Genomic DNA, 25,796 nt, shown 5'->3' on the forward strand with positions numbered 1-25,796 from the left:
AAGAGTCTGTTTCTTGATTTATCTATGTCTCTCTCTCTTTTATTTCCCTTTGTTTGTTTGTTTGTTTGTTTGTTTGTTTTGCTTCTTAAATTCTAAGTATGAGTGAAATCATATGGTATTTGTCTTTCTCTGGCTGACTTACTTCACTTAGCATTATACTCTCTAGCTCTATGCATGTTGTTGCAAATGCCAAGAGTTCATTCTTTTTTATGGGTGACTAATTTATCCATTCATCTATTGATGGACACTTCGGCTGCTTTCATGATTTGGCTAATGTAAATAATGCTGCAATGAACATACGGATGCACGTATCCACTTGAATTAGTGTTTTTGTATTTTGAGGGTAAATAACCAGTAGTGTGATTACTGTGTAGTTCTATTTTTTAACTTTTTGAGGAGCCTCTGTACTATTTTCTACAGTGGCTGCCCCAGTTTTCATTCCCACCAACAGTGCATGAGGGTTCCTGTTTCTCCACACCCTAACCGACACCTATTGTTTCTCGTTTTTGATTTTAGATGCTGCATATAGTTTTGCCTTAATTTTCTATAATCTGATACGTTATGACTCTTAATTTAACTTAATTTCCTTTCCATGATTGTGATATGGTTGTTTTTGAATTTATCAACTTGCTATTTGAATTTTTATTTGCCCCATCTGTCCCTTGTTCCATTTTTTCTCTTTAAAAAAAAAAAAAAAATCCTGTTTCCGATTCTGTGTCTCCCTCTCTCTCTGCCCCTCCCCCGTTCATGCTCTGTCTCTCTCTGTCCCAAAAGTAAATAAACGTTGAAAAAAAAATTTAAAAAAGGGACGCTTGGGTGGCGCAGTCGGTTAAGCGTCCGACTTCAGCCAGGTCACGATCTTGCGGTCTGGGAGTTCGAGCCCCGCGTCGGGCTCTGGGCTGATGGCTCAGAGCCTGGAGCCTGTTTCCGATTCTGTGTCTCCCTCTCTCTCTGCCCCTCCCCCGTTCATGCTCTGTCTCTCTCTGTCCCAAAAATAAATAAACGTTGAAAAAAAAAATTAAAAAAAAAAATCCTACTGGGGTAAGTATTTTTTATAATTTCGTTTAATCTTATTTATTAGCTCTGAATTTTTACTGTTTTATTTTAGTGGTTGCCATAAAGTTTATAGTATATATTTTAAGCTGTCACACTAAAACTTCAGAAGATATTATACCACTTATTACATAGCTTGAGACCATCACAACAGTATTCTGCCACTTCTGTCCTCCTGAGCTTTGTGCTGTATTGTACCTCTTACTTCTCCGTGTTAGGAACCTCACAACACATTGTTATTATCATTTATCTTTTATCATTATCTTTTACCAAGATAAAATGATGGGGAAAATTTAATCAAACAGTTACCATTTCTGGTGCTCTTCTAGCCTTTGCAATAACCACAGGTTTTTATCATTTTCTCTCTGCTTGAATGACTTCCTTCACAATTTTGTCAAGTACAGTTTTGCTGGTTTGAATTTTTTGTATGTCTGAAACAGTATAGTGTGGTGCTTTTTCGTGTTCACTTTGGAAAGATATTTTTGATGAGTGAAGATATCTTGTTTTACATTAAATGCATCTTGTATTCTCTGGCTGCTTTTAAGATTCCGTCTTTGTATCAGCAGTTTTAAACAATTTGATTATGATATGCCTCTGTGGTTGGTCTTCACGTTTCCTGTGAGGCTTCTTCGACCTGTGGGTTATAGTTTTCATCCCATTTGGAAAATTTCAGCCATTGTTCCTTCTTCTGTCCCCCTTGCCCTTGGTCTTTGGAGACTCCACTTGTACTGTGTCACGCTGCTTGGACTTGTCCCACAGCTCACTGATGCTCCATTTTCTCAGTCCTGTTTTCTTTGGATACTTTCTGTTCCTATGTCTTGAAGCACATCAGCCCTTTTTTCTGCAATGTCTGTTCTGCCATTAATTGCTTCCACTCTCTTTTTCATCTCAGACATGCTGTTTTGTAGCTCTGGAGCCTAATTTGGATTTTTTTTTTTAAATGTCTTCCACATTTCTACTTAAGATGTCCAGTCTGTCTTATTGTTTCCTGGACGTATAAATTGTATTTATAATAACTACTTTAACATCCATGTCCTCTAATTCTATCATCTGTGTAGTTTCTGAGTCAGTTTCCATTGATTGGTTTTTCTTTTCATCACGGGTCTTAGTTTCCAGCTTATCTGTATATCTGCTATATAAAAATGTGAATTTAGCTTGCTGGGTAATAGGTGCTTTTGGATTCCTATAAATGTGTTACAGCTTATTTGGAAGATGGTCAAGTTGCCCGAAAGCAGTTTGGTCCTTTGTTTTGATGCTTTGCCAGGTAGAATGAGGGCAGCATCTCACGGAGGGCTGATTTCACCCTGCTGTTGAGCCAGGCCCTTCTGAGGACTCTACCGAGCGACCCATCATTTACGGGGTTTTCCACTCGGGCTGGTGCAACAGGCAGTATTCCCCGCCACGAGTGCTCCCGGGCGTGTGCTTGCTAAGGCTCGCAGGTGCTCCTTTCTCCAGGCTCAGGTTGCTCCTCACATTCACAGAGTGACCAGAACTCAGCTGACTGTCCTGGAGGACCGGCTGCCCGCCTCCAGAGCTCTGTTCCTTGCGGCTCTGTTCTCCCTGGGACTCTGTCCCTGGAACTGTTTCGGGCTCCCTGGACTCCTGCTCTGCCTTGAAGGGAGAACACTGAGCTCCTCGTCTTTGCTCCATTGACTGCAGACTTTCCCCAGGGCATTGAGCGGGGGCAGTCAAAGTCTTATCTCATACATATCCTTTCTCTCAGAGGTCCTTCATTACCTGATGTCTGGTGTCTTGAGGACCATTGTTTCATGTATTTTCCTATGTATGTCATTTTTATATATTCTACTTTTTCATGTTTTTTTAGTTGTTTCAGGCATGAAGGTTAATCAGGTCCCTCTTTCACCATCTTGGTCAGACCTAGAAGTCGCTGAGCCCCAGATTGGACCAGACTTCCTAGGTTCACTAAGCTCAAGCGGAAAGCAGCCGTCCCGCTGTGCAGCCAGGAGTCTTGGTCCCAAGTCACAGAAGAGCCACATCCTAGCTGCACAACTGGATGCCTGTGATAAACTGGTCTCTTTTTAAATCCCCTCTCTCAAAACTTCCAAAATCTTAACTCTCTAAACTACAGGGGCATTGCTTACGATACTCTTTATTGGTTTTGTTCAGTGGTTACGGCCTCCAGAAGCACATCAGAGAAAATAAGGGGACTTTGCTAAACCTGAATCTCCTGCGCTTCCTTCGGTGTTCCTTTGTCCACGTAGGTCCTAAGACTTTCCATAGCTTACCTCCAACACGTACACAGTCTTGCACACGATGACGGTGCTTGGTTCTTCAAAGATGGGTCACCAGAGTACTTCTGTGAGCAACTTTCTCGGGACTTCTTTTCTTTTTTTTTTTTTTAATTTTTTTTTAACGTTTATTTATTTTTGAGACAGAGAGAGACAGAGCATGAACAGGGGAGGGGCAGAGAGAGAGGGAGACACAGAATCTGAAACAGGCTCCAGGCTCTGAGCAGTCAGCACAGAGCCCGAAGTGGGGCTCAAACTCACGGGCCGTGAGATCATGACCTGAGCTGAAGTCGGACGCTTAACCGACCAAGCCACCCAGGCACCCCTCGGGACTTATTTTCTATCCACATGTCTTCTGAAATAAAAGCCAACACAACAATATTTCTACGGCAAAATCACAGCATATCGACTCCGAGTCTCATAGACCAGGCTTTCATTCAAATCCATGTATGACCTTGTGACTAGCTTTAGTTTGTAGGTTGTCTACACCACTGGAGAGAAAAGAGGGTTATTTGTAGAACATCATTTCATTTGATCTCTCCCTTCTTCCACTTGGAGTGGTGCACAGAATAATAGGTGGACAAAAGATAGTTTGTTTCCTGTTTTAACAAAATTTGACCAAAACTTAACCAAACCCAAGTCCAAAGAGTTTCTAGGAGATTCTGAGACCCATTTGTGCCGAGTGGCGGCTCAGCACCTCACACAACAAGGGGCCACACATCCCTTCCCTTCACTGGGGAGATGCCCAGGTTCTGAGCTACCCCAGGGAAGAGGTCTGGGCTGGGAAACGTGCAAGAAGCTTCTAACCTGCTAAGCATCCATATGTGTCAAGCCCAGACGGTAACTGTTAACCCTGACTGTGAGCGAGGCATGGAAGGAACTACTTGCCTCCGGAGGCAAACTTCAAATTAGCTTTAGCTCTTTTATTAACTAGTTGTTCAGCCTTGAGCAAAGCACTTTACCCAGACCTGTTTCTGTTTCTTTATCTGTTAGTAAAGAAAAGGCCATGACAAGTTGATTTCTATGAATCTTTCCAGCTCCAGAAGTCTTTGATTGCTTATTTTTGTTTAGCTACTGGACAAAATAACTATGAGAGAGAGTAGAATATGGTGTTTCATTCAGTAAATTCTGTGAAGCAGAAGACTAAAAAGGGTGTGGGCAGACCTACCTGGTGCATCCTTGTGATGACAACAAGCTCTAAATAATGACAAAATCTAAGTCACAAACTTAGTTCTTCTCATATTATGGCGGCTCACTCATTTAGGAAACATTTTATCCTTTGAGATATTTGTATCATGTGACCATAAAAAAGAAATCAGTGGCAGAGATAGGAATAAAGTCCTAAGATATTTCAAAGTCCTTTGTGCTGTATGAACTTACCATTTTATATATTGTTCTATAAAATAAAATTATGCCACGTTAAAGGAAAATGAACTCAGCACTGAAAATGTAAAACTTTCCATCACTGAAATTTCTCTTATTAGAATCTCCAATTTAACTTTGCATTAATGTGACCCATTGCATTTAATGATTTCAATAACAGTAAAGACAATAGTCCTCAGAAATCGTTTAGATCTTCTTCCTCTGGTCTTTAGAAAAAGATTTTGCTTTTCCTGTGTGGATCATCTCCAGAATTCTTCATTTAAGCATGATTTCTTTGATAATACAAATTATGGGAATTATTAGCACAGCTAGCCGCCTGCCTTCTTCAGATATGAGTGGCACGCCAATTGCACACTCCATCAGTGATTAGCAGACTGCAGTAGAGGCTTTCACACCTTTGGAAGCTGTGCAGAATCTTACACAGGTGACGCTAGGGCTAAGCCATTCCTGGCGATAGAATTTTAAACTTACACATAAAAAGCTGCAGAAAAACTTTAAGTGTAAGTTTTATCGTTATTGTAAAATTTCTTCTTTGTGAGGTGTGTTCCTTTTCACATATTAATGGATTACCATTTTAAAAAAGAGTTGGGGGGGGCGGTGTCTGGGTTGCTCAGTGGGTTGAGCGTCCCACTCTTGGTATTGGCTCAGGTCATGATTTCACAGTTCGTGGGTTCGAGCCCTACATCGGGCTCTGCACTGACAGCACAGAGCCTACTTGAGATTCTCTCTCTCCCTCTCTGCCCCTCCCCTGTTTGTGCTCTCTGTCTCCCTCCCTCTCTCTCTTTCTCTCTCAAAATAAATAAATAAATTTAAAAAAAAAGAAAGGTTCAATTAGTAAACATAATTGAAAGTTATAAATTCTTTGTTTTCAGTGACGCAAAACATGCTAATATTGAAGCAAAATGAGATACTCATCTTTAGGTTTGTGTTATTTACATAGCTGGACTTGTGTTGGTAGAAAACACAGAAATGCTCACATTGAAAACAAATAAAAACTGATAGTGAAACTTTGTAGTCTTATCAGTGTTTTGGATTCAAGGTCATTTTGAAGATCTAAGCTTTCAATAACATTTTGTCTAGTAAAGAAAAAAAATTTTTTGATTCCCTTACCAATATGCTATAAAACAGAGCTCACAGATTAAAAACCAAAGGATATAGGATCCACTATAACCAAATGTGTTTTGCTCTACTAGATGACACCAACTGTTATTTTTTTTTTTCAGAGATAATAAAGCAAAATACTAGATTCTGATGTGTCTGGTGCTTTACTAAAGCAAAACCCATTATTTGTGGTTTTTTGTGTTATTCCCTCTGAAGCAGCAGGAAGAACTGAAGAGGTCATGCTGATGACTTTTATTTAGCATGCCTTACATGTGGATGATCCCTCCTTGGACTCGCTTGGAGGAAAACAGACCTAGATGCACCCCCCTCCCAAGCCCCCGTATCAGATACCCAACACCTATCAGCACGGTCCCTCCTCCTCCGGGAAACCTGTCCTTCCCAGCTGGCCTCATGTACCTCCCCACTGCTCTTTTGTAGCTCAGGCACATATTTGTGGTATCTTTCTTTAGACAAGCAATCATATCTTCTGCCTCATGACATCCTTTCAGTGTTTGTTAGATGAGTCTTGTTGTGGTTATTTTTCTCTGCTTATGTCTCGTCTTTAAAGTTCAGGCCTCTGTGTTCTGAATCCTGAATAAATGGTGAACTCATTCATCCAACAATAAGCAGCTACAAGGTCTCAGGCTCTGTTATAGGCAGGAGGACGGCCCAGTAAATGATACATGATACGGATACACCAGCTTACTCTGCTGAGCTCACATTCTAAATTCATGAGACAGGAAACGAACAGTAACATCAGTAAGTACGTGATGGTGTGTTAGGAGGTGCTCACTTTCCATGGGAGGACAGTGTGGAGCTGTGGAAAGGGGTCAGAAGCGCAGTAGGCACGGGTAGTGTGGAGTGGCTCGACGAGGCGAGGCTGCAGTGACCGTGGAAGGGGTCTGCCCAGCAGATGCACAGCCTGGAGGAGCAGAGGGAACTACACTAAGGCCGCTCTCGGGTGGAAAATGGAGAAGCTGTGCCAGGTGTGGGCAGAGTATTGATCCCAAATTTGCCAGTCAGGGAATTTATTTCACCTCCCCCAAGGACGAGTGGGTAAGGGGCAGAGCAAGTAAGAAAGGGGCCAGGGAAGGGGCACTTGCCTACCACGTGGAAGAAATGCAGGAATGGGGACATTCTCCTCCCGGCACTGTTCCCAGCCTTCCCCATCAGGTTTACACAGCAGCCTGTGATCACCCAGAGGTGTGGCCCCTGCCTCAGGGAGAGGTTCAGCAGTCCACGTGGACAGTCGACACACTGAGCCTGGCAGTGCACTTATGCAGCCTGGATTCCGGAGGTTGGTCATGATGCCAAAAACCTACAGAGGCCCCGACAGCCCCACACAGCCCCACACAGCCTTACCTTATCCCCTAGTGGGGATACCTAGTATCCCCACTAGGTCCACTGTTCCACCATGATATACGAGTATGGATTGTGAAATACGAAAATGCTTCCAAACTACCCTCAATAGCCACTACCCCAAGCTCTCCTGCCCCCACGCCAGTTATCCCTGCACTGCCCTGGTCCTTGCTGAGATCCCCTGAATGCTGCTCCATCCAGCAACGGAGGGGCGAGAGCCCTGCCCAGCAGGGTTCCCAGGACACAACCACGCTGGACATCTGAGCCCTTGTTGTGCACATCGTTAAAGATAACTGTGGCCTCTGGGCCCCACCCTCCTACCAAGGCCCCAGAAAGTGCCCACGCTTCCATAGAAAGGTCACTGTGCAGGGCCAACTGAGCTACCCAGTTAATCCTGCCCGGTTTGACCAATAGAACCAATCACTCCCATCACCTCTGGGGCAGAGTGATTATGGAGGAGGGTTGTCACATGGAAGGGAAAGCTAAGAGAAGCAGAAAAGAGTTCCACCCAGACATCCACAAGTAGATGTCAGTGTCATGAGGACAAGAAGCAAACCTTTCCTTCTTGGTGTATACACACTTAATATTTGTTATCCCAATTAACACAGTGTGCCCCTTTCATCTTAATCCTAGGAGCCAAAGGAATTTAGTCAATATGTTTCCCCCATAGTCAAAATAGACTTATGGATGCAGTTGTTGTCTACAACATTTCAAGTTCAGTCAGGTGGAACAGTGCATCTGCAAGGCTAGAAAAAGTCAAGTCTTGCTTTTTACTGCTCAATAAGAACTAATGACATCCTGCACTACATAGATTTGGGAAAGTGACCTGTACTGCCAAGATTAACACATAAGGAGGAATGCAGAGAGCAAAGCTGGCAGGAAAAGTCAGAAATTCAATATTGACATTGACCAATAATGTATCCATAAATGTATACATTATTTTAAAGAGCGAATCCGAACCTGCTTCAATGCAGGTGTTTCACACCAGGGTTGTCAGAGGGCTTAGCCCTACATAATGTGCTTTCTCGCCGTCTACTTGACTGGCTCTGTGCTCACATCTCCAGGGGCCGCCGTCACAGACCCCAATGTGCATCTTCTCTGAAAGCTGTGTGGTGCTGTGCACTGTTCAGAGCCTTAACATGCAGGAAGAAAGGGCTGAAAGGTTTTGATAATCAACCTGTAGTTACGTAACTGCTCATCCATTTCCCTGACAAAAGTGTAAGCACCTGAATGCACACACATTCTCTTATTTACCTTTGCACACTTTTGAATACACAGCACAATGCCATGTATATAGCAGGTGCTCCATAAATGTTCGTTTTGTGAACCAAAGGGTCTGTTTAAATCTCTACAAAGGGTCTGTTTTAGGGTCTGTTTAAATCTCTACACTTACTCTTCCAGCATAGCAGCCAATGTGTATGTACAAAGGCACATGGGCAGGCATGGCTGAGTAGGCTAGTGCAATGTATAACCCACACCAGACCTTGCAGACTTTGTATGAAAGGGTCGAAAAGCATTACTTTAACTCCTATACAGAGCATGGAAATGGTAGCATTTTGTACATGTTGAGTGAAATAAAAATATATTAATAATATTAATTTTACTTGGGTTTTTTGACCTTTTATTTGGACTATGAGAAAACATTAAGTCAGGCACGCGGTTTGCTTTCATGACTCACATTAGATTGTTTGGACAATGCCCCTTTAAACAAAAACGTGGACAGTGATACGGGCTGAAGTTAATCTCCTGCTGTAGCCATAACACAGGCGTAAGCACTAGGACCATGGAGCTCACAATCTTTGCCGTCATTGGAACAGGCATAACCCTCTCACTGTGACATACAAAGAACACGTGCTCAGCAATGACAACAGTGATTAAGGACTGCGGGAGTGGTTCTCACGCGGACTCCTGCTGACCTCAGGCGTGAATTGCCTTCTGTGGGTGCCCATGGGCTTCCCTTTCCAAAGCCATATTTAGACAAGTATGCTTTGAAGGCCCTTCTCAGAGTGAGCTGACATCAGGCGGCAGAGGAGCTCAGAGTTTCAGCAGCCGTCTGTGCACACGTGAATATTCGACTCTGGAAGAAACACCTGAGCATGCGCACAAGTGTATTTGGGGGCTTCACTGGGATCAAAAGTCCACCACCCCTGTTTGCACTATTTGAAAATATATTCAAATCAAGGCAATGTATTTTCAGTATTCATGCTTAAATAATTACGTATAAAATGGAAAATACTCTAGGATAAAAAAAAATATTTTACCTTATGAAATTGACGAATTAGAAAATTGCTTTAAAATTAACTTTTTTTTTTTTTTTTTTTTTTTTACTTACTCAAATCTTTGACTTTGGATCAAATTAAAATAATAATAGCATACCTGTTTTAAAAAGTCATTAGGTGAGGGGCACCTCAAATGCGTGGGTTTAAGCCCCGTGTTGGGCTTTGTGCTGACAGCTCAGAGCCTGGAGCCTGCTTCGGATTCTATGTCTTCCTCTCTCTCTGCACCCCACCCCCTTAAATATTTAAAAAAAAAAAAGTCATTAGGTTAAGTGATAATATTATGTGGGTAATTTTTCCACCTTTGTCACAGTCTCTGTTAAATTTTATAATATACACCATATAGGAGCATCTTTGTTATAACTGTATGATATTCTGAAAACCAATACCTCACTCAAATAATATCCAGTAGGCATTTATTTAATAAACTCTTTATTTTCAGTTATCACAATTGGTTATATTGTTGAAAATATTTTTAAACTTTAGGTATTATTTACCAATAAAGCCTTTATCTTTTTGTAGATAAATTATTTAGTTATCTTTTATGTTGCAAGAAATGCAATGCAGTATCAGCTTTTCTAAACTTGACTCTAAACTGATAAAACCCCTTAACAACAGCTGCACATCATAAAATAAGCCAATAATCTCTGGATAGTATCCTAATTACTAAGAATTACAATGCCATATTTCCCAGGCTTGTACACCACACATAAAAAGTGAAATCATCTTCCAATATAGAAAATCTATACTGTATATTTTAATAATGTTATCTTCAATGTAGTTGAATGATTGACAATTACATTATGATTGTTATTTAAGTCATTGCAACTTTGAAACAATGTTTTCAAAAAAGTACATATTTTATAAAGAGATAGAAGAAATGGCAAAAAGAAACAAAAAGATAGATTTTTGCATTTACCCAGATATACACCGTTTCCAATGTTCATCATTCTTTTCCAAAGTTCCAGGTTTCCCATCTGATGTCTTTTTAATCATCTTGAAAAATGTCCTCGTCCCTTACTATGTCTTGTAATATAGATCTGCCGCTTCTAGTTTTCTATCTGAAAATGTCTATTTTACCTTTCCTTTTTCATTGTTGTTTTGCAGTTTTATTGAGAAATAATTGGCATACATCACTGCATAAGTTTAATGTATAGAGCATGATGGTTTGTATTACATGTATTTAAAATTATTGCCACAGTGGATTCAGCTAACATTCATCTTCTCATATAGATATAATAAAAGAAAAGAAAGAAGAAAACAATAAAGAAAAAATTTTCTCCTTGTGATGACAACTCTTTGGATTTACTATTAATAACTTTCCCATATTTCCATATATATGTGCATGTATGTATGTATGTATGTATGTATGTATGTATGTATATATATACATACACACACACAACAGTGTTAGCCATAGACATCCTGTTGCACATTACATCCCTAGTACTTAATTATCTTATAATTAGAAGTTTGTACTTTTGACCTCCTTTCTTTAATTTCCCCTCCCCTCACCCTTTGCCTTTGGTAACCACAAGTCTGATCTCTCTCTCTCTTATTCTTGTGAAATCTCTTTGATTTCACATATAAGTGAGATCATACAGTATTTGTCTTTCTCTAAGTGACTTATTTCACTTAACATAATGTCTTCAAGGTTTATCCATGTTGTCACAAATGTAAGATTTCCTTTTTTTTACAGCTGAATATTATTCCACTGTATATACATGGAATATATATATATATATATATATATATATATATATATATATATAGCTATTGCATTGTATATTCATATTGTATACATCTGTGTGTATATATACATAATCTTTATCCATTTATCCATCAGTGAACAGTCAGGTTGTTTCTATGTTTTGGCTATTATAAATAATGCTGCAATGAATGTGGGGTACAGATATCTTATTAAGTTAGTGTTTTTATTACCTTTAGATATATTTCCGGGAGGGGAATTGTCGGATCATATGGTAGTCCTGTTTTAATTTTTTGAGGTTCTCATACTGTTTTCCACAGTGGCCACTCCACTTTACCTGCCTATCTATGGTGCACAAAAGCCTTTTCTCCACATCCTCACCAGCATTTATCTCTCATCTTTATTTATTTTTGAGAAACAGAGTGAGACAAAGCGTGAGCGAGGGAGGGGTGGAGAGAGAAGGAGACACAGAATCCGAAGCAGGCTCCAGGCTCCAAGCTGTAAGCGCAAAGCCCAACGCGGGGCTCGAACCCACAAGCTGTGAGATCATGACCTGAGCTGAAGTCGGACGCTCAACCGACTGAGCCACCCAGGCACCCCTATCTCTTATCTTCTTGATGACGGCCTTGCTAACCAGGTGTGAGGTGATACTCCATGTGTTTTTAATTTGCATTTCTTCAAAGACTGTTGATGTTGGGTATCTTTGCATGTGTCTATTGGCCTTTCCTATATCTTTTTTGGAGAAATATCTATTCAGGTCCTTCACCCATTTTTTTAATTGGGTTATTTGGGATTGTTGCTATTTAGTCATATGAGATCTCTATATGTTTTGAATATCACTTTACTTATGCTTTGAAAATATTTTTGTTCCATTCTTTAGGTTGTCTTTTCACATTTTTTATTGTTTGTTTTGCTGTGAAGAAGCATTTTGTTTGTTGTAGTCCTACTTGTTTATTTTTTATTTTGTTGCTTGTGCTACAGTTGTCATGTCCAGACATTATTATAAAGACCTGTGGTAAGGAGTTTTGATGCGATGTTTTCTCCTAGAAGTTTGATGGCCTCGGGTCTCACATTTAAGTCTATTTTTTTTAACATTTAAGTCATTAATTCATTTCAACTTAATTTTGTCAAGTATAAATTATAGGTCCAGTTCGGGTTTTTTTACATGCAAATATCCAGTTATCCCAGAACCATTTATTGAAGAGACTGTCTTTTCCTCATTGAGTATTCTTGTGTCCCTTGCCAAATACTAGTTGATCATGTATGTTTGGGTTTAGTTATGGGCTCTTGATTCTGTCCTATTGGTCTATTTGGTTTTATGCCAGGAATATACTGTTTTGACGGCTATCGCTTTCTATTGTAGCTTGAAATCAGGAAGTGTGATGCCTCCTGCCTTGTTCTTTCTCAGGACTTCTTTGGCTACTCAGTCTCTTATGGTTCTGTATACATTTTAGTGTTTTTTTCTACTTCTGTAAAAAATTTCATTGGAATCTTATAGGGATTGCACTGAATCTATAGATGGCTTTTGGCAATCTTGGCATTTTAACAATATTAATTGTTCTAATGCACGAACATGGGGCCCCTTTTCATATATTTGTGTCTCTTCTTCAATTTCGTTCATCAATGTCGTGTAGATTTCAGCAAAGAGATATTTCTTCTCCTTAGTTAAATGTATTCTTAAATATTTTATTGTTTTTGATGCTATTATAAATGAAATTGGTCTCTTTTTTTCTTATTCAGAAATGTTAGTGTATCGAAACACTCCTGATTTTTGTACGTTAATTTTGTATCCTACAACTTTACTGAATTTATTGATTAGATCTAATATTTTTGATTGAGTCTTTAGGATTTTCTATATATATAAAATTGTGTCACTTGCGGAGAGAGACCATTTTATTTCTTTGTTTTAAATTCTGATACCTTTTATTTCTTTCTTGCCTGATTGCTGAAACTTGGACTTCCAATATCATGGTGAATAGGTGTGGTGAGAGTAGTAGACATCTTTGTCTTGCTCCTAATATTAGAGGGAATAATTTCATTCTTTCACAATTGGGTATGATGTGAGCCGTGGGCATGTCTTATATGCTCTTTATTCAGATGTGTTCCTTCTATGCCTCATTTGTTGAGTTTGTTGAGTTTTTATCGTGAATGCATCTTGAATTTTGTGCAATTTTTCTGCATTGCTGAGATAATCAGATGTTTATTTTCTTTTGTTCTATTAATAAAATTTATCACATTGATTGATTTATGTTGAATCATCCTTGCATCCCAGGGATAAATCCCATTTGATCATGGGGAATGGTCCTCTTAATTCAGTTTGCTAGTGTTTTCTTGAGCCTTTTTGCATCTTTATTCATTAGGAATATTGGCCTGTAGTTTTCGCTTCTAGTAGTATCCTTTTCTGGTTTGGGTATTAGGATAATCCTGGCTTGATAAAATCAGTTTGGGAGTGTTCCCTCCTCTTTGATTCTTTTGGAAGGTTTTCAAAAAGAATTGGTGTTAATTATTCCTTAAATGTCTAGTAAAATTCACCAATTAAGCCATCCGGTTCTGGGCTTTTCTTTGTTGAGAGAGTTTTGATTACTGATAAAATCTTACTAATAACTGCTCTATTCAGATTTTCTATTTCTTCTTGATTCAGTCTTAGTAAATTGTATGTTTCTACAAGTTTTTCCATTTCTTCGCCCTTGTTGGGTTTGTTGGCACATAGTTGTTCACAGTAGCCTCTTATGATCCTTTGAATTTTTGTGGTATCAGTTACAATGTTTCCTTTTTCAGTTGTAACTTGATTAATCTGGGTCCTTTATCTTTCTTCCTTGGTTAGTCTAGTTAAGTGTTTGTCAATTTTGTTTATTTTGAAAAAGAACCAGCTCTTAGTTTGGCTAATCTTTTCTATTGTGTTTTTGTTCTCTATTTCACTTATTTCTGTTCTAATCTTTATTTCCTTTCTTTTGCTAACTTGGGGCTCAGTTCTTTTTTTTTTTCTAGGTTCTTAAGATGTAGAGTTAAGCTACTTGCTTGAGACCCTTCTTGCTTCTTGATGTAGGCATTTATTGCTATGAACTTCCCACTTAAAACTGCTTTTGCTGCATCCTGTAAGTTCTAGTATGTTGTATTTCCATTTCCATTTGTCTCAGGAAACTTCTTAATTTCCCTTTCGATTTCTTCTTCAATCCATTGGTTGTTCAGTAGAGTGTTGCTTAATTTCCACATGTTTGACTTTAGTCTTCTTGAATTTGCTAACTCTCATTTTGTGGCCTAATACACGGTCTATACTGAAAAATATTCTATGTGACCTTGGGAAGAATGTGTATTCTGTTGTTAGAATGTTCTGCGTATGTCTCCTATGGCCATTTGGTATATAGTGTTGTTCAAATCCACTATTTCCTTGCTGATTCTCTGTATGATCTTTCCATTGTCCAGAGTACGCAATTATTATCGTATTACTGTCTGTTTCTCCTTTTGGATCTGTTAGTTTTTGCTGTATATATTTAGGTGCTCTGATGCTGAGTGCATAAAGATTTACAATTGTTTATCATCTGGATATATTGACCCCTTTATCATTATGTAAGAATGACCTTCTTTGTCTCTTTTCAGCATGTTTATTTTAAATTCTATGGGGCGCCTGGGTGGCTCAGTCGGTTGAGCGTCCAACCTTGGCTCAGGTCAGGATCTCACGGTCTGTGAGTTCGAGCACCGCATCGGGCTCTGTGCCGACAGCTCGGAGCCTGGAGCCTGCTTCAGATTCTGTGTCTCCCTCTCCCTGCCCCTCCCCCGTTCATGCTCGGTCTCTGTCTCAAAAATAAATAAACATTAAAAAAAATTAGAAAAAAAATAAATTCTATTTTGTCTGATGTAAGTATGTTTCCACCTGCTTTTTTTTTCTTTCTTTTTTTTGGTTACCATTTGCTTGAAATGTCTTTACTCATCCCGTCAGTCTCATTTATGAGTCTCTGTAAAGCTGAAGTGAGTCTTTTGTAAGCAGCATATTATTGGTTGTTGTTATTGTTGTTTTTTTTTTTTAATTTTTTTTTTCAACGTTTATTTATTTTTGGGACAGAGAGAGACAGAGCATGAACGGGGGAGGGGCAGAGAGAGAGGGAGACACAGACTCGGAAACAGGCTCCAGGCTCTGAGCCATCAGCCCAAAGCCTGATGCGGGGCTCAAACTCACGGACCGCGAGATCGTGACCTGGCTGAAGTCGGACGCTTAACCGACTGTGCCACCCAGTCACCCCGTTATTGTTGTTTTTAATCCATTCAGCCATTCTATGTCTTTTGATAGGACAATTTAATCCATTTATATTTAATTATTGGTAGATAAGCACTTACTATTGCCATTTTTGTTAATTGTTTTCTGGTTGTTCTGTAGATCCATTATTCCTTGTCCTCTCTCTCTCTCTCTCTCTCTCTCTCTCTCTCTAATGTCTTTTGGTATCATTATGCTTTGGTTTCTTTATTATATTCTTTTCTGTAATTATTACAAGATTTTTTTCTCATGGTTACCATGAAATCACATAAATTATCTTAAACCTGTAACACTATTCAATTCTATTAACTAGAATTCACATACTTTTCACTTTTACTTCTCTCTATCACATTTTAGGTTATTGTTAACAGTCTCTGATTCTTTATATTGTGTAACTAATTACAGATTATTGTATGTATAGTTATTTTTGCTATAATCATTTTTTTAAACTTTTAAACTCAATTTGTGAGTTATGTACTACTATTGCCATACTGCAGAATCTAACTATGACTATATTTACCATTACCAGAGAGATTTATTCTACCTTTATGCACCTTGTAAAAAGCTGGTCTGGTGGTAATGAACTGCCTTAGTTTGTGTTTGTTTGGGAAAGTTTTTACCCCTCCTTCATTTCTGAAGGACAGCCTCACTGGCTATAGAATTCTTGGTTGATAGATTTCCTCTCAACCTTTTGAATATGTCATCCCTTTCTCTCCTGGCCTGAAAAAATTTTCTATCAAAAAAGACACCAGTAATCTTATGGGATTTCCTTTGTTTATAACTTGTGTCTTTTCTCTTGCTGCTTTCAAAATTCTTTCTTTGTCTTTGACTTTTGACAGTTTAATTAAAATGTGTCTCAGTGTGGCCCTATTCAGATTCAACCTATTTGGAGTCCTTTGTGGAGTCCTTTGTGCCTCCTGGATCTGGATGTCCATTTTCTCCCCCAGGTTCAAGAAGTTTTCAGCCATTATTGCTTTAATGTGTATTTTCTGTCCCCTTCCCTTTCTCTGCAATTCCCACAGTGCAAATATTGTTTCTCCTCATTGCGTCCTATAATCCTGTAGACTTTCTTCACTGTTTTTTTCTTTCTTTTTTGCTCCTCTGATTGGGTAATTTCCAACGTCTTATACTCTGTGTTGCTGATCCTTCTGCATGGCTGAGTACTCTTTTGAAAGCCTCTATGGATCTTCAAATTAACCTTTCAACTCTAGAATTTCTGTTTGTTTGTTTGTTTTTTGATGGTTGATATTTCCTTATTTTGTCCATCCATTGTTTTCTTGATTTCTTTTAGTTGTCTGTGCTTTTTTTTTGTAGTGCACTAAACCTCCTTAAGAGAATTATTCTGAGTTATTTGATAGTTCATGGATCTCCACTTCTTTAGGGTGACTTTTTGGAGCTTCATCAGTTTCCTTTGGTGGTGTCATATGTACCTGTTATTTCATGATCCTTGATTCGGTACACTTGTATCTGCACATTTGAGTAGTGGGGTTTTCCTCCAGACTTTACAGGTTTGCTTTGGCAGAGACAGTTTTTCACTGGTCAGCTCAGTGTGGGTTTCTGGATATATCAGCTGGTAATGTCTGTGGGCAGATGGATCCTGCTATTAAGGTATATTTTGGGGTGAGGCAACTGTTTGAGCTCTGAAAACATGGGATGAGGTGTGCCAGTAGCTGAATAGAACTGCTAGTCTGCTTTTCTACCCAAATGAGGTTGTAAGACGGTCTCTGTAGTTACCTGAATTCTCTGGTCATGTTTACTAGATGATCAAGATTGATTACTATATTCAGTAGTAGGTGGGGGTATGGATTAACTTCCCTGGCCTGGCAGGGCAGCAAGCCAGGTCCCAGTGCCTGCTCAGCTTATTGTTAGGGTCTAAATTAGACTTCAGTGTGCACTGAATTTCCTGCTCAGGTGAGGTCACCAGTTTTGTTCTGCAGACAGGCAAAGCCATGGACTTGATTCTGTTCTAGTGCCACTGTACTTGAATGGCCTATGCAGTTTCCCTTGGGCTCTGGTCAGGATGCCTGGTCACATAGGCTGAAGGCTATATTCAGTGATGAGTGGAACTATTAATTAGATTCCCTGCCTGGGCACAGCAGGAGAAGTAGCTCTAAAACTGGTAAAGCTCTTTGTTTGTTATCTCAACTCAAGCCAAACTGCATCCCACATTCCCTGGCAGGACCAGGGCACTGGCTTTGCCCTACAGACTCTTGGCTCTGTCTGCCCTTCCCCCAGCTCTAGCACTGCTGGTCTATACAGATTTCAGAAGTTATCACCAACCAGGGCTTGGGGGGGCCTCTGTCCTGCCCAGGTAGGAAGGGGAGGGGTCTCTCTAAGCTACTCTTAATTTCCCCAACAGGATCTTCAGTGGGGAGGGGCCAGGAGCTACCCTCAACCTTATCTATGAATTAATCCCCCTGCCCCTGCATAGCGGGGGAAGATTCCCCACCCACCACTGGCTGTGTTTTGGGAGTTACCTGTTGCATCCAGTTGTTGCCACTAGCCCATCTGCTCAGATGAGCTACAAGGCACTGTCCACAGCGGGTGGGCTCACCACCTTGGCTGGGCACGGGCAGAGTGGACTCTGGGGCTGGCCAAACTCCTCAGTTGAGGATCTGAATCAGGCCAATACGCACCTTGCCACTCGCTTGCTTCCTGTTCGGAGTGCACCTCTGACTTGGTTCTGCAGATGAGCAAAACCTCGTTGGGATTACTACTTGGGCGCTGCAGATACAGACTTAGTTTGCCAAGATCTGTGTGCTAGTTGGTATAAGTCCCTGCCCCTTTCTCTGACACAGACTCCCAGGGACTAGGCACTACAGCTTTTCCTGCAAGATCGTAGTAGAGGCTCCAACAGAGTGATCCGCGGGACTGCGAGGGGGGAACTGGGTATTCCTCCTGGGTTCTCTTTTTCCACTGGAAGAACTAGAGGCTCAAGGGGAGACCTCTCCACAGGGTGCCGCACTGGCCTGGGGGAGGGGTAGTCAACACGCCAACATGTCGCTGCTTCTCTTACCCTTGCAGTGCAGTCTGTCCTCCTCTCAGGGGTGCAGGGGGCTTCTTCGGCCTCACCGCTGTGTTCTAGGGTTCTCTCAGTGGTGTCTTGCTCTTGAATAGCTGTTTCCCCTGTTCTTGTGATGGGGAGCAAAGTCAGGAATGACCTATGTTGCCAGTTTGGGTGAAGTTACTCTGTCATAGTAACTTTTTATAAATCTTTGCTTGGTTGAATTGTTAGCAAAGACGGAGGACACAACCTATACAGTGCCTTCTGTTTCTTTTCTTTTTCTGTGATGTTCCTTGCTTCCCTCTTACTAAATAAGACTACAACGATGAGCCTTGCTTTGTGGAAGCATCAGGTGGTATTCTAGGAAGATCTGGTGACCAGACTGAACTGTCCCTAAGGCACAGCCTGCAGCACCTTCAGCAATGCACATCTTCTCCGGGGTGATGTGTCCAGGCTATCTGGGTGTAAGTGAACAGGTAACTTCTATTGCCTGTTTCTTTCAAACATGACAGTGTTATTTGACTTTCTCCCCACATACCTGTTTTTACAATTTTTTAAGAGGGATGGGCTTGCTGTAATTTGTTCCTCAGTCAATAACTGTGTATGGGGGAGGGGACAAGTGCGATGACTGGGAAAAAGCTACTCGCAGAAGTCCAAAAAATCTCTAGTCTTTCTGATTCAGCAGCATCGAAAAGAAATGGAGACAAAAAGATCAATGCCAGAGTCGAGATTTATTATTATTTTTTAATTTTTCATGTCTGCCACCAGATTCGGTCACTCACTCAATTCAGAAAATTAATGCCAAACCTGTTTACAGAACTGGAAGTATTTTTGTAATAACAAACTTGTAAAATCCTTGAAAAAAATCTTTTGATTGGGTTTCCATGAATTAATGTTTCTAAAGACGAATATGGGGTTTAGATAAAACAAACTACCTAAAGAATCTAATGAGTTTTTTTTTTAATGATATGACAAACACAGGAAAGGTACAAAATGGCAGTGTTTCCATCCTTTATTTATTTTACAGGAAAGCTAGAAGTACCAAAGTTTGTTTTTCAGTGAAAACTGTACACTAAATTTAGCTTGACTTCAACAAATGTAAATTTTAGGAGTTCAAATATATTAGAATTCCATAGTGTTCTACCTTCTAGTGCCTTTATATGCTGGGTAATGCGAACTAACTTCAAATTCATTTAGATATATCCCTGTCTTTTCTACTAAACTTACATATTTGGATAATATTTCATAAAGTCACTAGGATTTGGTCAATAAGAATTTCTTGTTATTTTAGGTATACTGCCTAATATAAAACTGAAATCAGAAAATATGTTTGATCCCAAAATATATTCAAAATTTTTATCATCTAGAGAACTTCTCATGGCTAGGAGAATTTTTTTTTTTTTTTTAATTCAAATGGTTACTTCTCATCTGTTTTTCACTATGTTGACTCTATTGAGCCTATCATTTGAATAAACTTTAAAATCAGACACACATCAGCATCTAAAAGTATAAGCTTACCACAAGTCACAGTTGAGCTCTTATGCCCATACCTCTGTACATAAAAATTTGTACTCAATGAATATAAACATGAGTGAAATACCAATTACAGCTTCATGGAAAAGAAATTCTGAGAACAATTTGCATATCAGATTTTCGCTATGCCTCTATTTTGTGCTCATATGAGGTAATTAAAAAATAGCAATTATTTATAAAATTCAGAGGTCCTAAGAGTTGACCACAATATAGGTCATTATGAGGTAGTCTAAAATAACTCCCCAAAATATTAAGGGTCTTCTTTGTTTCCTTCTTCAATTCATATTTGCTATTAACAGGAGATTAATGTCTACCAAAATCTTTGGCTTACATTTCCCCCCTTGAGTTACCCCATTTCTTCTGGTTCAAAGTGTTATTGTCAAAAAATATGATGAAAGTTTTTATAAGCAAACTGGTAATTTTGCATGGATTACTTTTTTTTTTTTTTTTTTTTTTTATGTTAAGTCCAGTAATTTTGTTAAAATAAGACCCAGTGTTGGTCTTTCGGGATTACATTTTTGGGGGATATGATTCTACTTTTCAATGTGTACCTTTGAGTTATTATTTTTTAGGAATGTTTTCTTGAATTACAATATTTTAGTACATGTTCTTTTCTACTGCTCTGGGTTTCTTCTCTGTGAATGTATCTGTGGTTGAGTCTATTTTCCTATCTTCATCTGTCACTCTCTAAATCCAGTTCCATCACTCTCTGTGGACTTTTTATATTTCATATTTTCCTCCTTTTCATCTTCTAGTTTTTTAAACTATTATCTGCTGTAACTATTCTTTCTTGTATGTTTTTTTTACAACTTAGGGTGTCTTTCTTTTTTTTAACATTTTAAATGCCTTTTGGAGTTCTATCACTTCATGTTTTAATTGTTTTTCTGACTCTTTTTTAATGTCTTCTATCACTTAAAACCTATTTTATCTTGTTTTGAAACGTTAGCTTGCAAATTCTTCTAGATGGGGATATGTCTTGTTAGCATGCTTTTATTATCTGTAAAGACATTATCATGCCCCTTAATATCTTTTAAAAAATGTGATTTTATGTCAGCTTGACAATTCTTTTCTGTCTCCCTGCCTTTTAGAGAGGAGGAATAGGTCAAGCCAGCTTTTCTAGTTCCACAGCTCCAGACCTTCCTCTTCCGTCTCTACCTACAACCTGGTTAAAAAAATGTCATTGTACTTTTTATAATCTGCCTTCTCTCCTGTCTTGCCCTTCTCTAAGTTGGACATACTCTTTCCTTTCCTCCTGTGCCCAATTTGGATGCTATTCCTGGGTGGAAGGCTTTATACTGGAAAGGACCTGAGGGTATTTTAGGTTCAAGAAACCTGTCAGGGGTACCTGGGTGGCTCAGTCGGTTAAGTGTTTAGCCTTGGCTCAGGTCACGATCTCAGGGTTTGTGTGTTTGAGCCCCCCAGCGGCGGGCTCCCTGCTGTCAACGCAGAACCCTCTTTGGATCCTGCTTTGGATACCCGCTCTCTCTCTCTCTCTGCCCCTCCCCCCTCGAAAATAAATAAACATTAAAAAGTCCTGCTTTGGATACCCGCTCTCTCTCTCTCTCTTCCCCTCCTCCCCCCTCGAAAATAAATAAACATTAAAAAGAAAAAGAGAAAGAAAAAGAAAAAGAAACCTTTCAGATTCTTTCCCAGACCCCTGTCACTGCCCATGATCAGGAGTGACCCAAAGCTCTCCTAGATTCACAGGCCGCCGTACTTTGCTTCCAGCATCTGCTGGTGAAGTTTCAGTCCTTGGGTCACCAGACACCCTTTGCCGCCCCCCCTAGGGCCGCCCCGGCCTCCTGCACAGCTGCTGAGGCCACAGCCGCTGGCCCCGCCCATGAAGGTTCTGGGGGCCACGGGGCACCTTGTACACAGTTTAGTTTGAGCTTTTGTACACAGGCCTGGGCTTAGCTGTCTCATTTGCTTTCTCTGTTTTCATCAGGGGATCGGGAGAGGTTCGAAACTACCACTGTCGTATTTCCTGAATCCTTCCCCTTTCGCCTATAGGCACTGACTCCTGTGCTGAAAGCAGCAGCTTAGGAACTTCAAGTCTGAATTTTCTCAAGGTAAATAAGACCTCCTCAACTTGAGCAAAATGAGGGCAAAATGGGCATTCCAGATATGTTTGGCAAGATAGACGGCTTTTCACTGGCAAAAAGAAAAAAAAAAAAAGAAAAGAAAAGAAATCCTTAGAGGATCCTAATTATGGTAAATAATTACTCAGAAACAAGTTGCCCTTCATTTAAGCTGTCAGGATAGCAATGTGAAGAAAACATCATACTTCCAGTCTCTACCAGTTCGGGGGGTGGTGCCGTCCTGACGCTGAATGCCAAGAGCACAGGCCAGCTGTTACAAAATTTAATTAAAACTGTTTTGATAATTAGCACCACTTGTTTTGGATGTGAAAATATTTCTTGTGTGAATATACCGGTCACCTTGTCAGTTATGGGGGGAGAGGAGAAATGCTGGAACATATGGAGCTGTGAACCAGTTATTTAAAAAACAAAAAAACAACCCACAACTTGGAAGTGCTCTTGAACTATCCTCCATTCTTTGTCGCCCTCATGAAAACAGTAAAAATAAAACCAGCCATGCATATCCCCCCCAATCTGATTCACGGATATACTTTAAGAGACAAGTGACATTCTGCTGTATTTAAAATTCTTTTGATTGAAATTAATGGAAATGAACCCAAGCCAGTTTAAGCAGCAGATATTCTATGCCCTTCAGTCCCACACTTCAGTCCCACTTCAGTCCATGCCTTCAGTCCCACAGCCCACATGAGGATCTCAGTGTAGCTATTTCCTAGCTATGACTTACAGTAATCTTTCTTAGTATTGTCATATTCCTACTTTTATTTACTGAAAGAATAACATATCATGTGGACAATTTTCCCCCCATTCAGTATTTTATTCTGAAAGGTCCATTGCTTTCAAAAAGTATTTTGCTATCCAAGCTCAGTATTACAACTGTTCTAAAAATGTCGCATTTGGGGGGTGCCTGGGTGGCTCAGTCAGTTAAGCGTCAGACTTTGGCGCAGGTCATGATCTCACGTTCGTGAGTTCAAGCCCTGCGTGGGGCTCTGTGCTGACAGCTCGGAGCCTGGAGCCTGCTTCGGATTCTGTGTCTCTGTCTCTCCCTGCTCCTCCCCCACTTGTGCTCCCTCGTTCTCGCGCGCTCTGTCAAGGAATAAGTAAACATTTAAAAAAACTTTTTTCAATTAAACATTTAAAAAAATTGTCACATTTAGAAAGAAGAAGACAATGTCATTCCTGCTTCTTACTGTCCAGTACTGCTAACACTTGCCATCATCAATCAACAAAATGCCTGCAATAAATTCTGGTTCTCTCTTCCAAATCCTTGCTGTCGGCACCTGTGGCTTCAGTTAATTCCTGCCCGCACCCCTCCCTCAATGACTTCACAGTCTGATCATCCGACTGCCTTGATTTTCTTTAAGCTTCTTGTCAGGGTTCTTCCCTCTGCGTGCCCAGCATATGGTCCTTGGGCCCCTTACTGTTCACTATAAATGCTTTCCCTGGTCACCTATCACCTCAGCCTCCATTTCCCTAGTAAGTCCCCAGATCACTTACCCAGGTGTCTCCTGGGCATGGCCACTTCACTTGGGTGGGGCATAGCAGCTACTCAGAACCTGCCAAGTCCATGAGGGAAATCGTGGCATCAGATGCCCCCGTCGCAGACCTGCCTGCCATCATTGTCCCCCATCTGGGTTACTCAACAGCACCACACACGTCATGGGCTTGATCGTGGGCTCTTCCTCACACCCACTTTTAAATCTTTTACAGCTGTCTCCTAATTATCTCATTTCTCATTCCCATCTCCTCAGTCCCCTGATGAGCATCTTTCCACTTCCTTCTTAATGAAATAGAAACTGCCGATGAGGACCTTCATAACCCGGGTCCAGCTCTTCTCTCAAAATTGCCCCCCAACTTCTAGCCTAAGCCTCAGCCACCCTGAACCCCACAGTCCCACAAGAGCAATGCTCGTGGACATTTCCGTCTTTCCTCTCCTGCCCGGGATGCTCTTCCTGACTCAAAGGGAGCCTGTCTCCCATCATTCTTAACTGACTGAGCCACCCACGTGCCCCCTGTCTCCCATCATTCTGAGTTAAGTGTCCTTCCTCTACACGCCAAAAGCTTAAGGCTCCTTTTTGTAACTCCTAATTTTATCGTAACAATATCTCATAAATGCCCATTTTTATACCCCTAAATATTTGAATTTTTCTTTTGGAACTCTTCCTTTAAAAGAACAGTTATATGCAGCCAACTAATGATGAATGATCTGCTGACAGGCTGTGCCTGATAAGTTTACTGGTGCTTATAACAGCCATCTGAATTCTGTCCGGCCCAGCTAGGTAAAGGCCTGCTGTCGGTCTACAGGAAGGAAAATGGATTCAAACAATTTCAAGAAGAATGGGGCCAGAGACCCGTCTATTCATTTTAAGTTCCAGCAAATATTCCTTGAGCATCTACAAGGTGTTCAATAATGTGCACTGTACGAGAAATTGGGAATTTAATGATAAATGAGACAGACTTAGACCCTGCTCTCATGGAACTTGCAATCTGAGGAGCAGGAGAAACAGATGAAATAAACAAATAAACACATTATTGCATAATTGTAGACGAGACTGTGTATCACATAGCAAGAGAATGGTCATTGTCTCCAGCTGAGTTCTTTGTAGCCTCAGGGTCCTCCCTGGGCTTCCATGATCCCCTCACTGATCAAAGCACGGGTCGCCCTTCCCCCTGCCTGAGAGAGTGTCCACCTCATGGTAAGATGCCAAGGATAACTTGGGAGAGATGATGACAGCTAGGGGCCTCCTGGTTGTGGTGTGGAAACTGGGGGGGTGGGGGGGGGATGATTCTTCATGGAGCATCTTTGTATAGAACTTGCTTCTCACCAACACAAACGTCCCAAGACTCACTGAAATCCAACTAAGTAGGCTGCATGCCAATTCTAATTACCTGCTCCAGTGATTCATCCATTATTATGTGTAATAGAATTAACTGCAGCACTGAACCCACACTTTCGTGGATTATTTGCCATTTTCCTCACAGTTTTCAACATTTTAAAAATCTATGTGTCAAGTCAGAGATTTAGGAATAATGAGGTTTCCTTAGATTCGTCCTGGGTCACGATTTACTTATAAAAAGTTGACAGTGAATTTGCTTAAATAATTTCCTGCTTCCTTTTCCTGATACTTCCGTCCTACAAAGAGAGAAGGGAGAAATTTTTGTGAGCATCTGTCCCCAAGGGCTACCATTCTCAGCAATCTTGATGATTTTTTTTCATATTTTTTACTTTTGTTGAAGAATCACAAAGCATCTAGATCTTATTTTGAAGTAAATGAAAAAGTTAACATGTCTATTTAGCTTTCCAAGCAGTTCTGTTTGTCTTTGGCAATTCTCTGATGCTGAGTAAAAACCACTATTTTAAGCAAATCACTTTGTGTAATTTTGAGAGTAAAATGTGGATGAAGTTTGCTGCAAGCATAAAAAATCAGCACAGTTAGGACTTATTTTTTTCCCCTGAATTTCAAATCTGAGGCTTTGCCTTTGATTTCTGGGGAGAAGAACCAGGCAGTGCTGAGTTTTCAGTTCCTGTCCAGCGTCTGGGGGGACACTGGTTCTTTCCCCAGAAGCTTCCAGGGCTGGACTGGGAAGCAGCCACCTGGGAAGGGAAGCGTGCCCAGAAGGGTCCCCACACTCCGCAAAGGGCCCAAGTGAAAGCTCAGAGTTTGTTCAGTAAATGCAGATGGATGGCCAGTTTAGACAATTAATAGCAAATGACAAAAAAAAAAAATCTTTTTTAAACCACTTAGATAAGGAAGAACCACATATTTTATGTTTATCTCACTGGA

At 40.3% G+C, this 25,796-nt stretch overlaps 1 protein-coding gene and 1 long non-coding RNA gene across 2 annotated transcripts in view; one reads left to right on the top strand and one right to left on the bottom strand.

The window, feature by feature from the left end:
- The window catches only part of PACRG (parkin coregulated), a 509,125-nt gene that overhangs the window by 224,815 nt on the left and 258,514 nt on the right, over positions 1-25,796 (top strand). The gene's annotated exons all lie outside the window — the stretch shown is intronic.
- LOC147581357 (uncharacterized) overlaps positions 24,793-25,796 on the bottom strand; it is a 34,805-nt gene continuing 33,801 nt past the window's right edge. The window contains exon 3 of the long non-coding RNA XR_015251709.1: positions 24,793-25,144. This is a non-coding gene — a long non-coding RNA (uncharacterized LOC147581357). The remainder of the gene's footprint in view (positions 25,145-25,796) is intronic.

The sequence above is a fragment of the Puma concolor genome, chromosome B2 (assembly GCF_028749965.1).
Source record: "Puma concolor isolate L17-30 chromosome B2, mPumCon1.1.hap2, whole genome shotgun sequence".
Classification (NCBI taxonomy): Eukaryota; Metazoa; Chordata; class Mammalia; order Carnivora; family Felidae; genus Puma; species Puma concolor.